This window comes from Galeopterus variegatus, unplaced genomic scaffold, assembly GCF_000696425.1.
Source record: "Galeopterus variegatus unplaced genomic scaffold, G_variegatus-3.0.2 Scaffold4182, whole genome shotgun sequence".
Classification (NCBI taxonomy): domain Eukaryota; kingdom Metazoa; phylum Chordata; class Mammalia; order Dermoptera; family Cynocephalidae; genus Galeopterus; species Galeopterus variegatus.
The window spans coordinates 1,481-14,413 of record NW_007730293.1 but is presented as its reverse complement, the minus strand read 5'-3'; the positions used below and the strand labels follow the sequence as shown (position 1 = coordinate 14,413).

Genomic DNA, 12,933 nt, shown 5'->3' with positions numbered 1-12,933 from the left:
AGCTGGTGAAATTACAGGTGATGTTTATTATATTTTATTTTTGCTTTTACGTGTTTTTCAAATTTTCTATAGTGAATATATGTTACTTTGATAATTAATAAATAACATCAGGGGCTGGCCCGGTGGCGCACTGCTACAGTGCGCCGCTTGGGAGCGTGGTGGCGAGTTTTCTATAGTGAATATATGTTACTTTGATAATTAATAAATAACATCAGGGGCCGGCCCGGTGGCGCACTGCTACAGTGCGCCGCTTGGGAGCGTGGTGGCGCTCCCGCCGAGGGTTCGGATCCCACATACAGACCGGTTCCCGCTCACTGGCTGAGTGAGGTGTGGGAGCAACACCGAGGGTTGCGATCCCGTCGCCGGTCGCAGTCCGGTACGGGTGCAACACTGAGGTTTGCGATCCATTGCTGGACACGAAAAAAAAAGACAAAAAGAGAAAAAAAAAATAAATAAATAACATCAAATGTTTCATGGAGAGCACTGGCCCAGTCTGGTGGGGTCCTGACCTCCAGGGACTCTCAGACTGGTGGCGGGGGCCGGGGAGGCCCCAGCCCTGGAAACGGAACTGCTTGGACCCGTTCTTCGAGCAGCCCCATTGAAAGGGGTGACATGACAGCTCCCGTTGAAGTGGGGGAGAGTTTCTCGTATGAGGAGCGCCATCAGGGAAAATGAAAGAAAAACACAAAACGAGAAACTGCCTGAGTTGGTTGTGAAGCAAACACATGGACTGCAGCCCCAGCTGGCAGGTTTTGACACTTGCTTCCTGTCCGGTTACCTACCTGGGGAGCTCTGGGCACCATGCCATGCCCCCTGCAGCTGGACTGAGGCCATGGCTGGTGGGCCCACCCATGTGTATCCCTGAAAGAGCGCGTCCAAGGGGAGTCTCCAAGGAGAGCCGCATGATGCCCAGGCTGAGATCCAGAGGACACAGAATCTAACAGGAGGAAGTGAAGGCAGGGAGGCAAGTGGCTGGCCCAAGGCCTCAAGGTTGGGCTAGAAATCTGAGAGCATCGGCTCCACTGTCTGCTGGTTATCAACCAGCATTTGTACACGGAGCTTCAGCTAGCGTCTTTGAGAAGTGATGCTGACACGCTCACAGTTCACTGAGGGCCTCTGCTGCCCCACCCCTGGGAGCCGGCCCTCACTCCTGGGGCTTCCTGGCTTGGAGAAGAGGACCCTGGCTGGCATGCTGTATGTATCTGTCAGGTAAGGGAGCTCAGACATCAGCCTCAAACTGACTCCTCTCCATGTGTGCCCTGGCTTCAGTCTGCAATCCCTGCAAGAAGGTAGCAGAAGAAAGGAGCTGGATTTTAATTCAAGTCGAAAGAATAGTTATCGACTATCTGCTATGTTACCACTGTTAGATGCACTGGGTATTGTTTTTAAAGTATAAAGTATATGTTGTTGGAGGGGAATAATTTAATCAGAGAAAAGTTTTGGAAAATAATTTTTCCAAAAGATTGTGTGTAATCTGGGGGTAAATGGTGTGTGTGTGTGTTGGGGTGTCAATATCTGATACCTGTTACATTAAGCAGGGAGGACTTCCTGGAGGAGGTGGGCTTGAAAAGTGAGATGATTGGGAAAGGCAGGGGAGGCTTGGCAAGACAGGCAGGTTGGTGGACACTGTCTGTGAGCCCAAAGAGGCTGAAGACAGCAGGAGAAAGTAGGCCCAAGAGAGGCTATAGGTGGTCTGGGAAAGGCATGGCTCTGGGCTCAGGCAGAACCCGTTTCTGTGCCAGCTCTGCCTATTACCAGCTCTGCAACCTTGGCCAAGTTTCCGAACATCTCTGAGGCACATTTCACTCATCTGCCAAATGAAGATGGTGATCCAGAGAAAGCCGCCCTCATGTGTATGGCCCTTGGCAGGACCCTTCTCCCAGAAAATTCCAAGTCCAGGAGTCTGAAATTGGCGCCAAGACCCACAAGGAAGCGGCAAGTGGGGCCCTAAAACTGGTGCTCGGAGGGAGATAAGTGAGTCAGTGTGAGCAGGGATCAGTTTGTTACCTTCCAGATGTGGGTTCAGGGAGGGAGGCAGCAGATTTGCCCCACACCGCTGTGGTCAGACAGGCACGCAGCACTGCCAGTTCATGCGCAGTGGTCCTCTGTGCCTTCCCGTCACATCCCACTGCCCTTCCACCAGGCTCAGAGGGACCCTGCTGTGGGGACAGCACTCAGGTGCGCACTGGCAGACCCATGGGGCAGCATGAGGGGTGGGGCAAGGAACCTTGATGAGGAACAGGGCAGGTGTGAGCTGAGGCCAGGAGACCCCCTGAGTGACTAGGGTAGCGGGCGGCAGGCTGAGGTCCTGTGGGCATGCAGAGGGAGCTCAGAGCCACCCTGCCTTGGCCATTGATGCCAACAGGGGTCCGCAGTGGGTAGGAGAGCTATGAGATGATGCACAGCAAGTGGTAGCTTCGGTTTCCTGAAACCTGCCTTGTTCTGGAACATGCGAAGTTTCAGCAGCCAGTGTGGAAATTGCTCCAGGCTACAAGAGAGGGTCTTTGGACTGTGCTGGGTCAAAACCAGGAACCCCCAGGGGAGTGGCCCACACACCTATTGGCAGCAGGGACCTGAATGGCATTGGGCTCCTGGCCTCCAGAAGAAGGGGCCTGGAGAAAAGCAGGGGGAAAAAGGTAAAAAATGGGATATGGGGAGACATGGAGTCTCAGGGAGAGCAGGCCTGCTCAGCAGGGCTAGAATGGGGCCTGGCTTCTGGCTGGAGGAATGGGAAGGAGGAAAGGTTCTATTCAGTCATTACATTTCAGAACTAATGGGAATGTTGGGATCATTAGTTCAGCCCTTTGGGAATCTAATGCCCAGAGAGGGCAGGTGGCTGGCGCAAGGCTACAGAGGAATATGGGAGGAAGGGGGTTGGGGCAAAGTGGGCAAGGTGGCTGGAATCCCAGCAGGGAATTTTCCTGAGGTCCCCAGTGGCCCCATGACAGGACAGAACGGGAGGCCTGTGGACCTCAATGTTAGTCAGAAACTGGGTATTTGAGGGGCTGAGGGCAGGGTGGGCACAAGGCTGCCTGCTGGAGGTGGGGCTGGGAAGCTGGGAGCTGGGTAGCCCTAGCCTCAGTGTGGCTGTGGGGACTGGGAGGAAGAGGCAGCAAGTCATGAGAGGGAGGTGAACATGTGGCCCTCCTGCAGCGACCTCTTCACTGTCCACTCCAACCCCAGCCCCAGCCATAGCCCCCTTCTCAACATGAGAGTTTGGGGGCCTACCACGATGAAGGCTGATTAGAGTGATCTGTGAGAGGGTCCAGATGGGTGGGCAAGATCTGCACTGGACAGTGGAACTCTAGTGGGCAATCCCGGGTCTCACCTCTGAGTCCCCAGTCCCTGCCCTATCGTCCTAGCCCATGGCAGGTGCTGTGGAGTCAATTAATCAATGAGCGAATTCAGGCATGGATTATTACAGGTGGAGAGTGGGGACAATTCACAGGCATTGCAGATGACTGAGCAGGTAGCCACATATCTCTACACATAGGACCATGTCCTGTTAATGACAAAACTTCCTCCTCATGTTGTGACAGGGGCATCAATTCAGAAGATCATGGGGTAGACCATGTTTTTTCAATGCAAGAGTCTGGCACACTGTTTACAGGAAAGATTTCACACATGGCTTGTCCATAACAATGTGAGCCTGGCCATGAGGTCAAGGCAACTGCACCAGAGGGTGTGAGGTTGGAGCCTGTCTGGGCCTTTGGTCCAGTGAGGGTGGCCTGGGTATGGCTCTGATAAGGTACAGTGTCCTCAAGCCCAGGCCTAACAGCAGATGGCAAGTCACTCTGGGGGCCTATTTGAGAGGACATTCCTCAACCCTACCAAGTCAGAGCAGAAGACGTGAAAATAGCCAATAGGATCTGCTGTAAGGACTTCCACTTGGCCAGCTTGGAGAAGGCCAGAAGAGGGCAGGAAAAGCAGAGTCTGTGCAGAGATGCTTTTCACCTCCCTGCTCCCCTTCTCTCCAGCTCAGCTCCTCTGCTCTTTGTTGGCCACAAAGACAGTGAGTTTTGGTTGTCAGAGGAGGCACAGCCAGGGTCAAATCTAGTCCCTCAGACTCTGAGCCAACGTTCTCTCCTCTGGGCAGATAAAGTTTGAACTGGATGATAGTGAGGAGGGTCTGAGTGTCCCAGTGCCAGAAAATGCATGGTCAGACCAGGTCTGCAGGTAGAGAAAACAGGGGGTACAGGCAGAGGAGATGTGTGAGAGGCTGGGCAGCCCGAGGCCATGAAGGTTTAACCTGGAAGGAAAGTAAGTGGTGTAGACCAGAGGAATGAGAGTGTGTGTTAGAAAGAGCCAGGTAGAATGGGGAAACTGAGGCAGCCACTCAGCTGCAGGCAATGAGACATGGGGAGAGTAGCATGAGGTTCCATACTCAAGGGAGGTGGTGGGGCTGTGACAATGACCGTCTTCCAGTAGGAGGCAGGGTAGGGTTTTGTGGGCCCAGGCAGGCAGCTGGGCCGGGGAACTAGAATACCAAAACAATTTTGAAAAAGAACAAAGTTGGAGAACTTAGGCTACCTGATTTCTTTGAAGCTACAGCAATCATGAAAGGGTGGTATTGGCAAAGGGATAGACACGTAGATCAATGAAGGGAATAGAGTCCAGAAATAGACCCACACATATATGGTCAACTGATTTTCAACTAAGGCACAAAGACAATTTAATGGCAAAGGGGTAATCTTCTCAACAAATGGTCTGAAACAATTGGACATACATATGCAAAAAAAAAAAAGAACTTTGATTCATATATAAAAGTTGGCTCAAGATGGATTGTAGGTCTAAATGTAAAATCTAAAAGTATAAAAGTTTTTGGATAAAATCTTTGTGACTTGGGTTAGGCAAAAGCACAATTCCTAACAGGAAAAATTGCTATATTGGAGTGTGTCAAAATTTAGAACTTCTGGGCCGACCCCGTAGCTCACTCAGGAGAGTGCGGCGCTGGGAGCACGGTGGCACTGGGAGCGTTGAGGCCGCAGGTTCGGATCCTATATAGGGATGGCCGGTGCGCTCACTGGCTGAGCGCGGTGCAGATGACACCAAGCCAAGGGTTACGATCTCCTTACCGGTCACAAACACAAAACAAACAAACAAAAAATTAGAACTTCTGTCCATCAAAAGACACTGTAAAGTAATGAAAAGAGATTTGTATCCAAAATATAGAAAGAACTCTCAAAAATCAATGATGAGAAAACAAACAATCCAATTAAAAAATGGGCACAAAAGAAGACAGAGATGTCAAATAAGCACATGAAAATTTGGTCAACATAATTAGTTGTCAGCAATGTGCAAATTAAAACCACAATGAGGATCACTACACACCTATTGGGATGTTTAAAGCAAACTAACCTACCTGCCCATACCAAGGGCTAACGAGGATGTGGAACAACTGGATCTCTCATACATTAACAGTAGAAATGCAGAAGGGTACAACCACTTTGGAAAACAGTTTGGAAGTCTCTTAAAAAGTTAAACACACCCCTACTATGTGACCCAGCCATTTCACTTCTAGATATTTACCCAAGTAAAATGAAAACTATGTCCACATAAAAACCTGTATGTGAATGTGTACAGTAGCTTTATTCATAATCAACAATAACTAGAAACAACCCAGATGTCCTTCAAAAGGGGAACAGCTCAGCAAACAGTGGCACACCCATGCAATGGCATCCTACTCAGCAGTAAAAAAGAAGAAACTACTGATTCATAAAACGCCGTGGGTGAATCTTAAATGCATTTTGGTCAGTGAATGGAGCCAGAAACAATAGGCAACATATTGTATGACTCCATTTCTATGGCATTCTGTAAAAGATAAAACTATTGGGAGAAAAAGCGAATCTGTGGTTGCCAGCGTGGGGAGGAGGGATCGAGTACAAAGGAGCAGCACGAGGGAGTTTGGGGTGAGGAATGCTTCTGTCTGACACGGGGGGCTGGATACATGACTCTATGCATTTGTCAAAAACTATAAGACTGACTGTACAACACAGAGAGAGAATTTGACCTATGCAAATTAAAAAAACAACTAGGATATGGGGGGAGCCCAAAATGAAATGCAGATCGTGATTAGTGAATCAAACTTTATTGCAAATGAGAGACATAATCACAAGGAAGGAGGTGGAGGAAAGGAGCTGACCTATGTAACTTTGGAAAATCGTGTTTTTTTGGCTACTGTGAACCTAAGTAAAAAAGACTGTCCACAAACATTGTCTTCTAGTTGGTAAATTTGTTTCTCGCGGGGGGACAGGTTGGCATTCCGAAACTACTGTACATGTAACCTAGGATTGAACTAATAAGTAAATCTCTTGTAGAAAAAGACAGCCAGGTTTCTCACTGCAGAGAAAGAACCTACAAATAATCAAAGGGAAAATGCTAGAATGAACCCTGAGTTAGATTTGGAAGAGTGAGCATGAACTCATGCGTGTACACACACGCACACAGAAAAATAAATATAGATGCATGTGCATACGTGGGTTAGTATACACACATATTTCCTAGCTCTGTCTGCTCTGAGGGCCTAGACGCAGTGAAACCCCGATAGCAAAGAGCACATGTAGCACATAGCTCTTGGTTTCTAAATATCACTATTCAATAAAAGGAACCAGGGCTCTTTGGAGAAGTGGTTGGTCCCAGGGTTGGGGCAGGGAAAATACGATGCAGAAAAAAAAGGATGCACATCACAAGAATACACACAGGAGGGGACTTCAAGTTCTAGGAAGATAGAGTAGATGTACTTTTCCAATTCCTCCTGCTAAGTACAGCTACAAATCTTGGACATTATAATAAAACAAACAAAAACCTCTGAAATGTAAAGAGAAGGCAGACTGGCTAGGGACCTCAGGAGGACATGGAGGTAAGCTCCCTGGGTTTTCTTTTTGTCTCATGTATTTAAGACTTGGAGATAAAGAAGCATCCAACCCAGAAACACCAAAAGGCAAAGACCAAAAGAAAAGAAAGCTCCATCAAAAGCCTGCTCTCTCTAGCCAAAGGACCAGGAAAGGAACAGCCTAACAAGATAGAAAAATTTTTTGACAGTAACCACCCTACTCCAGGCAAACACTACAGAAAAAATATGTGGTCCCATTCTCACTCCTATTTAGCAAAGGCCAAATGGCCTTTAGACTACCTCTCTTGCAAGGCTGTAATAAGGTGCCCCAACACCCACTCTGGAGTGGTGTCAGAGAAGGCCAAGTAGGGAGCTGGGACTTTCATCTCCACCCAGCCGTAATAAGGTACCCTTCCCTGTTCCCCCTCTCCCATACTGAGGTGGTGCCAGAGAAGGTCTGCTGGATAGTCAGGACTTCCACCATTGCCCAGTGATGACCATGCCTCCCTCACACCAGTACCAGTGGAGAGCACAGGGGAGCCAGAACACATGGGTGCCAATTCACAGAGGAGGAAATGGAGGCTTAGAGGAATTCAGTAACCCACCCAAGGTCACATGGCTGGTGAGTGGCAGGGTTGGGACCAGGAACCAGCTGGCCTGACTCTGGAGCCCAAGCTCTTCCACATATGAAATATCCCTGATGGGGTCTTATCTTAGGGACCCAAAGCCTCACCAAGGATCTGAGTGTCACTTTAAAGACCTTTATCAGACCCCAAGGACCAAGCACAGAGCCAGATCTGACCTAGGTCCTCTTGGTGATAACTCTTGTTCTGGCCCATTTGGACACCAGGTGGGTACCTTGTAACTTGAAATACCAAGAGGAGAAACAGGCAGCTGGCTGACATTAGATTTTCTGAGGGGCCTATGGGTTTCTATTTTTCCCCCATTTGAAAAGCCAAGGTGGGTTCAGGGGTACAACCAACCTTTCCTCGACAAAGCAATTAAGCTGCTTCAGAGAAAAATGGCTTTGTCTGGCCCTTGGATCCCACTGGAAATGGTGGTAGCAGATCATGTACATTCAGCAAACCTCTTGTCTCTGACGACTGCTGGCTTTGGATGTGGTCCAAGAACTGGTGCACTGTCAGTCTCCAGCCCAAGCTGGTCCCGGCTGCCCTGGGCGAAGGCTTTAGCTGGGCTGGATTCTTGGGACTTGATTTAGTACATACTGAGCTGTTTGAGTCTTCTGCAAAAAAGGGAAAAACAATCCCTGGATGTCTGTTACAGTCGTCATCTTAATGATACTAACAATGAAGATGACGACAGCTTCAGCACAGCCAGCTTTCTTTGAGGATCACATGTGCCAGGCCGTTCTGGGCACCCATCTGCTGGCCCCGTGAGGTAGGCAGAGTTGCCCCACCTATTGTACAGACACAAAAGCAAAGGCAAAGAGCAGCTTAAAAGCAGTCCTGTTTTCACTAAATGCTTTCAGAATTTGTGTCCTTTCCTTGGTGTGAACTGTGTACCCAGGGACGTAACTGACACAGAGCTAGGCATAGCCAGGCATTCCATGATAAATATTTGTTGAATGAGTGAGGAAGTGAACTTCATGTCATTTAGTCCAAATTCACACCCAGTGCAGCAATCCTTGGTGGATGCTCTATGACGTCCCTGGTGGTGGGTCATCCACCTTAAATGACTCTGGGGATGGGGAGCTCACTCCCTCCAGAGGCAGCTCTTCCTACCTTTGCACAGCTCCAGTCCTCAGAAAGGACAGAAGTTTATTATTCTGAGCCACCTCCCACTTTGGGTAGCGATTGGTTCTGGTTTCATCCTTCGCCGTGCTCAAGCTTCTCCCACTTCTATAGGTTTGTCTTAACCGTGAGAGGACGTCTGTTCCTTCCCCTCCAGGTTTTCCCTTTTGGGGACGTGGAGGAAGCCTGGCTGGGGAGGCGAGAGTCTGAGACCCAGCTGCAGGGTGGGTAATTGAAGGAAGGAAGGTACTGCAGATGTTCAGCCTGAAGAAGACAAGTTGGCACCAAGGTGAGGGTGTGTGATTGGAGCCCTCAGCTGTTTGGGGCACTGCAGATGCAAATGAATGAATAACAGCGATAATCACAAACAACCCTCTCTTGTGGTGCTGGGCTCTGTCTGGGCTAAGGTTTTCTTGTACCATCTCATTTGAACTCCATGACCATCCTCTGAGGTGGTTGTTATAATCTCTACCTTACAGATAGAGGAACTGAGGCACAGGGAGCTCAAATTACGTGTGCCGGGTCACTCAGCTGGTTCGGGGGGCAGCTGGATGGAGCCGAGGCCCACCCTCACACCACCCTTCCCCCCAGCACTTGAGGGCCAGGGGACGCATAGCTGTGGGTGGCAGAACCAGGCTGGCAGGTAGAAGCTGTAGGAAGGCAGGCAAGTGTCTGCTTAACGGAAACTCTTTCTAGAAATCAGAAATGTTGGGCAGGTAGAATCACCTGCCTGGTGAGGAGGTGGGTGACAGTGTGACAGGGCGGTCCACGAGGATCATTGGTGTGGACAGGCCTTTGGACTACACTTATCCACTTGAATCTGATGAAAAGTAAATAGCTGGGGGCAGCCCTCAAAAGACACAAAGGAGGGCCCAGAATGGGGGGCAGGATCTGCACCTGTCTGAGGCCAGATGTGTTTCAGCTGCAGCCGGAAACTCCTCTGTCTCAGGTGCCGCATCTCTGAATCTTTCCCCAAACACTTGGATTCCCTGAAAACTGCAGTCCTCGGGGTGGTCTTGGCCCTGTTTCCAGGAGCCAGTTGCCAGAAGCTAGGAAGGGGAGAGGGGTCGACGGGTATTTGAGGTAATGGGTCATTTGCTTGGGAAAGTCCAGGCCTCCCACCTGGGCCTGCTCACTCCCCAATCCCCTGCTCGGAGGGACTCCTTCACCCCTCCTTCCCATCATTTGTACCTACAACCAGGGTGGCCCCTGAACCCCCTTCAATCCTCACTGTGGACACCTCTGAGAGAGAAGAATCCATGGGATGGGAGATGGAAAAGAAGTGTCAGGGCACATCACTGCATGAGACTGCCTGGCTCACAGGGAAGTGGTCAGCCCGGTCCCGCCACCCGCTGAGACAGGAGGAAGTGACATGTCTGGGGTGGTGGCAGTGGGCAGGAAGGGGGTCTCGGAGCATGCAGGAGCCAGTTCCCTCCCTACCAGTTGCCTGGATCTGCTACCACCCGGACCACCCCATATGTTCACACACAGGGTGCCTCTCTTTGCAGAGACAGTATTGTCCAGCATGTAGAGTTCAGGGGGTGACAGGTGTGGCACCTAGTTGTGCTCCATAAGCCAGAGTGATCACTGCCCCAGAGAACATGGCTAAGGGCACCTGGCCTAGGTCCCAATTCCTATCTGGTCCCACAGAAGGGCTGCTTACCCTCCTCCACCCTGTCCTCCTGAATGGACACTTGTGCCCTCTCCAGACCTCCTGTGGTCAGAAGGGAAAGGGCCAGCCACTGGCTGTGTGCCTCAGTTGCCTCTTCTATAAAATGGGCATAAAACACTTACTAGCATAGAGACTGGCTCAGAGTAAGTTCTCAATGAAAGGTTGTTATTGTCATTGTTATTCTCATTGTTTTTGCCCTGGGACAATACTGGCACCTCCAGGTGGAGGTTTGGAAAGCTTCGTGGGAAAAGGGGAAGAGCAAGAAAAGTGGATATAAAAGCAGTGCAAGGGGTTCAGATGCTACAGCTATTTAGGGAGCTACTACTGTTTGCCAGGAACTTTTACAAACGTGTTATTTAATCTTGCAAAAACCTAGGCAGTGGGTGTCCTTTTAGCTCCATTTTTTGTATGACAAAGTGAGCCTCAGAGAAAGCAAGTAACTTGCCCAGGGCCCCACAGCTCATACATAGCTCAGCCAGGGACCCAGGAGGGACCGCACTGTGGTTTTGGGGCTGGGAGGGGAGTTTGCCTTAATTCAGTCCTGTGAAGCCTCAGAGGAGGGGCTGAGCTCGGTGCCATCACCCCCTCTCCCTCCATGTCACCGGGGACTGGCTCTGGACCCTGGAATAGTGGCTAGAACATCGGGCCTCCAATTTCTTGCCTGCTGAGTGGGCTCGTGGGTATTAGGCTGAGTCACTGGGACCCTGGCTGGGGACAGGGACTTGGACATGTGTCTGGTCCATTGCTGCCCTCAAGGGATGAAGCTGCTCTCAGAACAGTGCCCCGGCTCATCACGGAGGCAGCTATGTGGCTGGCGACACCTGCTCCGTCAGGCCAGGGCTCAGGGCCTCTCCCGCAGCTTTCCTTCAGCCCCCCTGTACTTTGGGAGTGTAATTAGATTTTTCTAAGCTTCTGGCTCTGTCTCATACAAGCTGAACAGTACCCTGACATCTGGGTGGCAAGAGGAATGGGTGTCCTCCTGGGAGCAGACAGTGGCAGGGAGGCCTGGGAGAGGGAGTCTGGAGGGGGAAAGGACCTCACGGCAGCAGAGCAACCGCAGCCCCAGCTCCTGCTTCCCCAGGAGCCCCTGAGCTGGGGGGCCTGTGGGAGCCACTTCAAAAACCAGGAGGCTGAGTCACTTGCCTGAGGGTGGGCATCTGGCGAGTGACAAGCTGGAATTGGGCCGGTCAGCGTGACCTGAGGCCTGTGGCCTCACTGCCTCACCACAGTGCTCTCTTCCCATGGCAGGACCCTACTTGGAGCATTGTGGCTGAGCCCCGGGCACCCACTCCCACTGTCCCAGAGACATCTGGCGAGTGACAAGCTGGAATTGGGCCGGTCAGCGTGACCTGAGGCCTGTGGCCTCACTGCCTCACCACAGTGCTCTCTTCCCACGGCAGGACCCTACTTGGAGCATTGTGGCTGAGCCCCGGGCACCCACTCCCACTGTCCCAGAGGGTCAGAGGCGGGCGTGAAGTTCAGGCAGCCCCTTCCCCCTGAAGGGCTGCTCACCCTCCTCTCCCTGTCCTCCTCCTGAATGGAGACTCGTGCCTCCCCAGAGCTCCTGTGATCAGAAGGGAAAGGGCCAGCCCTTGGATAGCATCTTATCTCTTGTTTGGTGAACAAGAAGACTCTGACCCAGAGAGGGTGAGTGGCTCACCTGTGACCACAGAGCAAGCTAGGGGCAGAGCCACCTAAACTCAGGTGTCCTGACTCCCAGGCACGCGTACACTCATGGGTCAGGGCGGGGCCTGCACATTCTGTCCCCTTCCTCCAAGGAAGATACCTTGTCACACAGATGTGGGAGGGACCAGACACAGCCTGATCAGCCCTATCCATTCAGCTGTTTAAATTTTCTAAGAATCTGTAAAACTGAACAGCCTGTTCGCTGGTGGGGACGGTTTTGGTGCCCAAGTGCCCCCCACTACCCATTAGGGGCCCCTGGGGAAGTCTGCAGTGCAGAAATCATGCTCCACCAAGTCTTTTGTCTCCAGTTATTCCCCATCTGAAGAAAGGCAGTGAGACCAGGTCCCGGGTTTCCTTCCAGCCAGCACCTGCTGGAATCCCAGGAGCTGTCTTCTGTGCCTGGGAGGCAGCCGTGGGCCTCAGCTTCCCCATCCGTGTGACCGGGCCCCGTGCCCAGCTTGTTGGACTCATCAAGAGACTCAGAGAGGAAAGGGCTTGCAAAGAGGGCGGCTACGGAAAGGCAGGGATTGTCCGAGCCCTTTGTCCCTTCCTGTAACTGCAGCAGGTGACCTGCCCGCCAGCCAGGGCCTCTCGTTCCCTTTAAGTAAGCTCTCTCTCTGCGCCAGGGAGCAACCGACCTCAAAGGCCCGGCCCACAAAGGGGCCCGACAAGGTCGGGAACAATGCCGCCTGTTTACCTGACAGATTGTCCGCTTTCTTTTCATCTCGTAGGAAAAGAGCTCCCGCGGGGAGCCGCTAATCCCAGAGTAAACAGATGACCTCGTGGTGCCTTTCTCCTGGAGGTGGGGTGCCAGCGCAGCGCCCCAACTGTGCAAACAGACCTGGTGCGCCTGCGGGGGCGTGGCCCTGGGCCTGGCCAGGAGGGGGCTCTCCCTCTTGCCAGCCCTCTTTTCTTCCTTTGTGATTTCAGATTGAATGGGGAGAAGCTCAGAGGCAGGGCCATGAAAGGTCAAAGCCAATTTGCAGGGCCAA

The 12,933-nt window shown here is 51.5% G+C and overlaps 1 pseudogene; it reads right to left on the bottom strand.

Annotated features, from left to right (window-relative positions):
* Positions 1-12,696, bottom strand: part of LOC103602526 — a 19,605-nt pseudogene extending 6,909 nt beyond the window's left edge.
* Positions 12,697-12,933: the final 237 nt, after the last annotated feature.